This window comes from Coccinella septempunctata, chromosome 6 (genome assembly GCF_907165205.1).
Source record: "Coccinella septempunctata chromosome 6, icCocSept1.1, whole genome shotgun sequence".
Taxonomy (NCBI): Eukaryota; Metazoa; Arthropoda; class Insecta; order Coleoptera; family Coccinellidae; genus Coccinella; species Coccinella septempunctata.
Genome location: NC_058194.1, coordinates 884,316 through 892,411, shown reverse-complemented (window position 1 = coordinate 892,411; position 8,096 = coordinate 884,316).

Genomic DNA, 8,096 nt, shown 5'->3' with positions numbered 1-8,096 from the left:
AATGAATGTATAATAATGTAATATTGTCAGGCCCGGACTGGCCAGGTCCGCAGGTCCGCGATCGCGGAGGGCCCCCGGCCGGAGGGGCCCCCACATGACATACAAAATTAAAAAAAAAAAATTGAAGTTTTTGTCTTGTTAAAGGTTACTTTGTGTTGTTGGCAATGTTTTGTTTACATTTTCCAAAAGTAGAAAACTTCAAACAACAGTTTATATCTCGCCGTGTATACGAAAGCTTTTTACGAGCCACTGTGTGGTGGATTGAGTTACATTGTTATCCAGCAGACAACTGCACAGCGATGCTCTATCAGATCTGTTGATCTTTCAGTAGGGCCGCGCAAGCGCACATACAAGTCGATTGCCGTTTGCTGAATTCACAGCGCACCAGCGCAGTTTTGTTTGGTTAAATGTTTAGTCGGTGAGTTTCGGTACATGGTACATTGTTTAAGTAATTAAAATTACGAATATACGAACAGAATAAAAACAATGAAGAGAACTTACAAGAGTGGTTTTCAAAAAAGAGAGGAAAAAAAGAAAAAGAAACAAGAAGCTTTCCAGTATGCCAGTTCAATGTCTACGTGGTTGAAACTATCAAGCTCTACCTCCGAGGGGAATGATGACACGACTGTAGGTAAGATCATCGAAATTTTAGATTATTTCATTATCCTTGTTATGGGCGAGTATTTTTTGAAATTTTGTTCTATTTATTCTACATTAGAAATGTGAATAGTTTGTCGGTTTATTCATCATTGGTCAAAATATAACAACGTTCGTGGTTTGAATTCGAAGACCCATCAGTTTCTGATGGGCTGCTTCTAGGTTGTATGGGGTACTGACCATGATGCTCTCTTGCAAAGGTTCGGTGCTGTCTCTAGGGCTGATCGACGGGGTTCGCAGGCAGTAATCTTTCTGTAAAAACTTATTCACGGTAGTGTTGATTGTCCCTACTTACTGGAGAGATTCAACTTCTATGTTCCAAGGCCCAACATGCGATCTAGGCCTGTGTTTTACTTGGTCCCTCGTAGGAATAATTGTATGGTTCGAACGCCCATTCAGCATATGTGTAGCCTTATGAACAACCTTTGTGAGATGTGTGACATCTTCTTTGACAATTTGACCATTGTCAGGCAGAGCTATCTCAATTTTATAAAGTAATGATAATTTGTTTTTGAGTTTTTAATTAGAATTTGTTAATTTTTCTGTAATTGGGTATTTTAACCTGTAGAAAAATAAAGCTGTTTATTTATTAATTAAGTTTTTTAAAACGAAATATATTCGAAACGAAACGTTTTTTGTTGTACTCTCCAACAGTTTCAAGATTTCATATCGAAAAATATTGATTTCACGAATGGAAATATGAATTCGATAGTCATATCAAATTTTTTCTATTCGTGCAACTACTTCTATTTGTCTCAACAAAAGTTAGGTATTGTAAATCTAAAAGAACTGGAGAATGTGAGAAAAGAAATGTTTAGTAATGAATAAAACTTTTTCAAGCTGCAGAAATATACGTGATTTCTGGCCGTGTGAAGTTAGTGAAAAGTTAACAAATCCTCAAATTAAACTCGATATTTATTGAGTACTCAATTTATTCTAATTTGTTCTGTATAAAACATTTCAAGCATCGAGTCACACTAAGTACCAACATTTTCAATTTGCGGAAAAATTTTAATGCCAATTCAGTATCCAATTTGTTGTGTTGAAATTACACCGATATCAGTTTTAATTCTCCAGTAATTCACTATTTTTTTGGATGAAGCTTGTAGTTAGAGAAGATCTGAAGATGTTAAGAATTTTCGAATGTGAAACGGACCCTTAACCTATGCCTACCTCTTTTCTTTCATAAGTTTTAACGCACGTAGTTGATTCTGAACACAAATTCATCAAATAGTCTAACCACTTTAACCCATCAGTATATTTCATGATCTCTGGTATCCATACATGCTCGTAAGTAAAGTGACAACGCGTCGATCGCTCATTCGTGTTTCAACAAGATTTCCGAAGGGCTTAATAATGCCAAGAAGTACTCGCAAGCACTTCAGGGATTACTAAGCACTAAGCACTGGTTTTAAAAAGTGCTTGGGAGCACAAAAAGGATTCATGTGCTTTCACAAGTACTAAGCAAAAGCATTAAGCACAATGCTTTAGTACAGCTCTGCAGTATAGTATGGTCAAGGGGATCCCCTAGTGAAAACAGTGTTTTTCTACATTATGCTTTTTATAACCATTTTATGGTTTTATTACCTTAAAACATTGTTTGTTATTATATTACTTGTCATTAGGTATATCGCAGCTACAGTGCGATGTTTTATTTCCTGAGGCTGGAGAGTGCACTTTACCGCCTTCAAATCAGACTGCAACTGCATCAACTTCTTCTTGTACAGCTGAGAGGGCTGAAGCGCCTGCTTGTAATCAGCGACATATAGACCATCATCCACTGTCTCTTGTCGGCGAACCAAGCACCAATTCTGATTCAGAAGATGATGAAGAAAATCAAGATACCTATGATGCAGCTAACCAACAACTTGGGTGTTTCATTTGTCCAAACGAAAGTGACCCAATCACGATTAAAAAAGCTTTCATGAAGAAACATCCCATTCAAGTTGTAGAAGGAAAAGGTACAAAATTGCCATTTCAGCCTTCCAAACTTTATTACCGACATTTGGCAAGTGGTGAAAAAATACACCGAAAATGGTTGTCATATTCCATCCAGCTGAATAAAGTGTACTGTTCGTGCTGCATGGCTTTTGGAGATAAAGGACACAGAGACTCTACCTTTATTACTGGTCATGATGTTTCTTCAAAAAATGTGTATAAATCGGTAGAAATACACGAAAACTCTACCCATCATGAACTTGCTGCGAAAGCAGCTTTCCAATGTCAAAAGGGCTATGATATTTCAACTCTCCTGAATACTCACCAAACTAAACAGCATGAAAGTGAAATTCGAACTAGAAGATTGGTAATCCAACGATTGATAGATATAGTTTTGTTTATAGGAAGGCAAGGCATTGCCTACAGAGGTGACAAGGCAGAAGCAGCCTACGCTCTCGATTCTGTACAAAATCATGGTAATTTCCTTGAACTGGTTATGTTGGTGGCTAATTATGATGTAATTTTGCAAAACCATGTACAAAAATGTATCGAAGACAGCAAAAAGCACAGACTGAAAATAAAGGACGAAAGAGAAGCCGCGGGAAAGCAATCTAAAAAAATTATTGGACGAGGATCAATGTTGACTTTTTTATCAAAGACTTTCATCAACAAGTTAATCAAGATAGTGAGCTCGATCGGTCGGAACATTATTTTGAAAGACCTCCAAGATAGCATCATCTACAGCGTAATGGTGGACAGCACCCAAGATATAGCTGTCATGGACCAATTGGCAATATGCGTACGCTATGTCGTTAAAGGAAAAGTATATGAAAGACTTTTAGAAATTGCAGTTGTTAATGACTCAAGTGGACTTGCGTTATACGAGCTTATAAAATTAAAATTATCTGAGCATGGCATTGCAACGTCAAATATTATTGCTTGTTCGTTTGATGGAGCCAACAACATGAAAGGCTGTTACAATGGGCTACAAGCCCATTTGAAAAAAGAAAATGGAGACCTTATTTATACTCACTGTATGGCACACGTACTGAACCTTGTTGTAGCTGACTCAACAGTAAAGTTACTACAAGCTGAGAACTTGTTTGGTTTAGTGGAAGAATCAGCGGTATTTCTGAGCTCATCGCATAAGAAAATAGCCGTCTGGGAAAAGGAAACAAAAAAAAAGCATACTGCTCATGACAAGTTGTACAGATTGCAAAAAATAGGAGCGACGAGGTGGTGGAGCAAACATAAGGCACTTTCATCAATTGTTGATGAAGAATTCTTAATTAGTGAAGACAGTGTAAATTCTGCTAAATTTTTTAATTTTATTTCTGTTTTTAAAGAAATCTCTGATGGAAGTTTTGATAGCAAATCTCGATTCACAGCAAGAAACCTGTTAAGTCAATGGTCCAAATTTGAAAACTTGTTTATGTCGTTTATTTTACTCGATTTATTTCTGGTCACTTCCCCTGTTTCTAATTACTTGCAAAGTAAAACAATTGATTATGCTTTAGCTTGGAACTTAGTACAAACACTGCTCCAGCAAGTTAAGGACAAAAGGAATGACGCGCAGTTTGAAGTATTATACGCAAAAACAAAATCTTATGCGAGTGCAGTTAATCTCAAGCTAGACGAAAATGACATTGATGTTGAGTTAGAGTTGGATTTTAAGAGGAAAAGACCGTCAAAGAAAAAATTGATGCCCGGTGAAAAATCTAAAGATGAAGCTGACTCCATTTCAATAGTTCAATATTACAAAATTGTATATTTTGATATTTTAGACTGTGCGAGGATGAGTATTGAAGAGAGATTCTGCGCAAACAAAGACGTTTTACAGGATTGCTCTTGGTTGGACCCCAAAAAGTTCGACTATATCTTGAAACTCGAAACATTTCCCACAGAAGCCCTGCACAGTGTTTCTAAATTATGTAAAATTGAAAGAAGTCGGGTGTTGATAGAGCTGCGACAGTTTGCTCAACAATACTCCAACTTCATAGCGGCAGAGTCCACTGAGAACTACAGTTGCAGATACAGTGACGAAGAAGACCATTCGAACCCAACCGAAGAGGCGGAAAAAAATGATGATATTTACTGCTCTGAAAAGAGACAATGTTTCCAGTGTCTGGCATGTGCTTTTTCTGTTCTGTTTCAACTTACCCAATCTGGATTGTTTACCAACCTGTATATTGTATATAAATTTGTTCTCACCATACCTTGTACCCAAGTCACATGTGAACGAGTTTTCTCCAAACTTAAAATAATCAAAAATCGACTTCGGTCATCTTTAGGCCAAGACCTTATGTCCAGTCTGCTTTTAATTAATGTTGAGAGGGAGCTTTTTTATGATCTGGACAAAAATAAAATAATAGATGAAGTAGCTTCAACTAGTGAGTTGCTTACAAAGAAGCTGTTACTCTAGGCCTAGGATAGGGGAGTAAAATGTTGAATCATCCAAGTTAATGAGTTATTTATTCTATAGTATAACGATATTTTAAATTGTTAAATATACAGGATTTTTTAAAGATGTTAGTATTATTAATCTAATCCGTAAAATCCGTTTGTTATTATTTTCATTACATAAATAATTTTGACATAATTCGTTAATACTTTGGTGTGAATAAAATACTGCACAATATTTTGAACTCTGTTGTAATTATTGACAGCAATTGTTTTGTATTGTTTTGGTATCCCAGAAATACTGTTAATTTCTCAATTTAATGAATAATTAAGTCAATAGAAGTTGAAAATCATAATATTGGTATAAAAACCTAGCTGAATTTCTTCTTCTTTTCAATTGCCAAAATACCGTAAAAACGCGTTTTCATTATTTTCAAGCTATGTTCAAAAATTTTCCGGGTGAGAGCCCCTGTAGAGGGCCCCTTTACAGGTTTCAGCTGAGGGCCCCAAATGGTCCCAGTCCGGGCCTGAATATTGTGCATTATGTCTCTGTTATATCTCAAAAGAGTGCATAATATTTTTTATTATTATTGTTTGATGATATAAAGTTGTAACTCTCAGTATATAAGAATTGAGGGGGTGTGTTGAATATCATTTAAGCAATTCTTATGAACGCACCCCATCTGACATAACTCTGTGTTCAGACAAATGACGTAAGTCAGTCTATGTCAAACATCAATGGCACGGCGTCTTCAGTGTGTGCCACATTCATGTGTTGTATCTGAGATATTACAAGTTATAACTTAAGAAAAGTGTTTCATTAACTCTGCTTATTCATCAGAATCTCCATCTACTATAGAGATTCTTCAAACTGTTGAAAACCCCCGGAAAAGAAAATTGTGTACACTATACCAAAAGAACAAGCAGAGAAAAAACACAAAATACTGCTGCAGCAAATGTGGTACATATCTTTGCCTAGGACATATTTTTATAACTTGCAGCTCCTGCCATGAACAGAGTTTTCATAAACATGAAGCAAATTCTGAAGATGAGGAGGATTTATAAAAGATTTTCATACCTTAGATCTAGCAAAAAAAACCCAAAATAGAAAGACATTTTTGCTGAGTTTTCGTTGTATTTGGTTGTTTTTATTTCAGAATGTGTATTCAGAAATACCAAAATGAAGTTTGTGTTTATATTTTCCATTTTTTCATTTATAAAATTAATGAATATGATGTCTAAACAATTCGTACCATTTTTCTTGAACCTAACATTAATATGCAGTACAAAAAATTTAACTTTAGATTATCTAGTATAACATTTCACCTAACAGGTGCCACGCGACAATCCACGTTATAAAGTGCTACGAGTCTAATGGAAGATTAATGGTTGTTGTATTGTTTATATTCAAATCTCAACTCATATGTACCATGCGCACATACATTCCGTACTGTCGACGAATGTAGGAGCCGGATCAGTACCACACAGCGTCATTCTAGAATAAGAAAGAAGTCTATTCACTCACATCATTCATGTTACCAAATCCAACGAATATATATATAAGGTTATTCAGTGTTTTTATTCAAACTTAATTCACAAGTAGATCGAGTGAAAAATATGACGACCGACCATGGTCGCTTCGAGCCTGATATGAACCAAGCGATATCAAACTCAAACAACAACTCAGGTCCTTCGAATCAAACAAATCATACATCACTCAAGAAACCATTTCCAGTGCGAATTAGTGTTTCCAAAAGTAAGCCTTCCTTCTTTCATTTCCGAATTCCTTGATTCATTCTGAATTGCTTATTATTGCATGTTATAGATTCTCATTCGTCAAAATGTCTGAAGAACAAATCAAAACCTTACATTTCAAATGAGGTAGTATCAAAGCACAAATCACGCGTTTTTCAAAATGTTTAGTAACCATAACAGATGGTAGTAATTTAGAAGAGCTAAATACACGTTTAGAAAAAATAGAACCGCTTTGGAATCATTTAAATGATATTCAAACTGAATTAGAGTTCATTGATAAAAATACGACAACTGAAGATCATCTTTCTGAAAGAACGGAACTTGAAAATTCTTATTTCAAAGCTATTGGCCAAGCAAAGAGGTTGATAAAACAATTTACACCTGTTGATATAAACTCTTCTTCCAGCAACCACAATTTCCAAAATAATTCCAATAGTTCGATAATTCAAAATACAAATTCAAAGCTACCAAAATTAAATTTACATGGAGCATATGAAAAGTGGCTTCACTTCTCTGATACATACAAAGCAATGATTCATAACTGCCAATCTATCAATAAAATTCAAAAGTTTTGGTATTTGAAATCTTGTATAAAATGTGAAGCTGCAAATGTTCTGACAGCTTTGGAAGTATCTGAAGCAAATTACGATAAAGCGTGGGATCTCCTCTGCGAACGTTATCAAAACAAACGAGTCATTATTCAATCTCATTTGAATGCCATAACTTATCTTCAGAAAGTGCAAAAAGAGTCTCATATTTTACTCAGGAATATAATTGATGCTGTCAATCAGCATCTCAGAAGTCTTGAATCTTTAGGATTATCCGTAGACAAATGGGACACCATCATTATTCACTTAGTTTCAGCCAAACTAGATGTAACCACTAAACGTGAATGGGAAGAACATGCATTAAATATTAAATCAGATTTACCTACATTCAAAGAATTCACTTCATTTCTAAATCAAAGATGTCAATTGCTAGAGGGTTTACACTCAAACAAAAAAGTCTTTAATTCATCAACGAGACATCCAGCTAAAAAAAATTTTCACGATTCAAGTGTTGCGCATGTTGCTACCACAGATGCATTATTTGCAAAAAGGATCACTTCATACTCACATGTGAAAATTTTCTAAAACTCAGTGTACCACAACGTATAAGTGAAGTCAGAAAACTCAATGCATGCAATAACTGTCTACGTAAGGGACACTCATCAAGGGATTGTAAAAATCAACATTCTTGCAAAAAATGTTCTCTGCGACACAATACTTTATTAGATTTAGATAAGGAAAAATCTTCTACAGAAACCAACTCAGCGCTTCCACAAAAAAATGAAACTAGTAATTCAC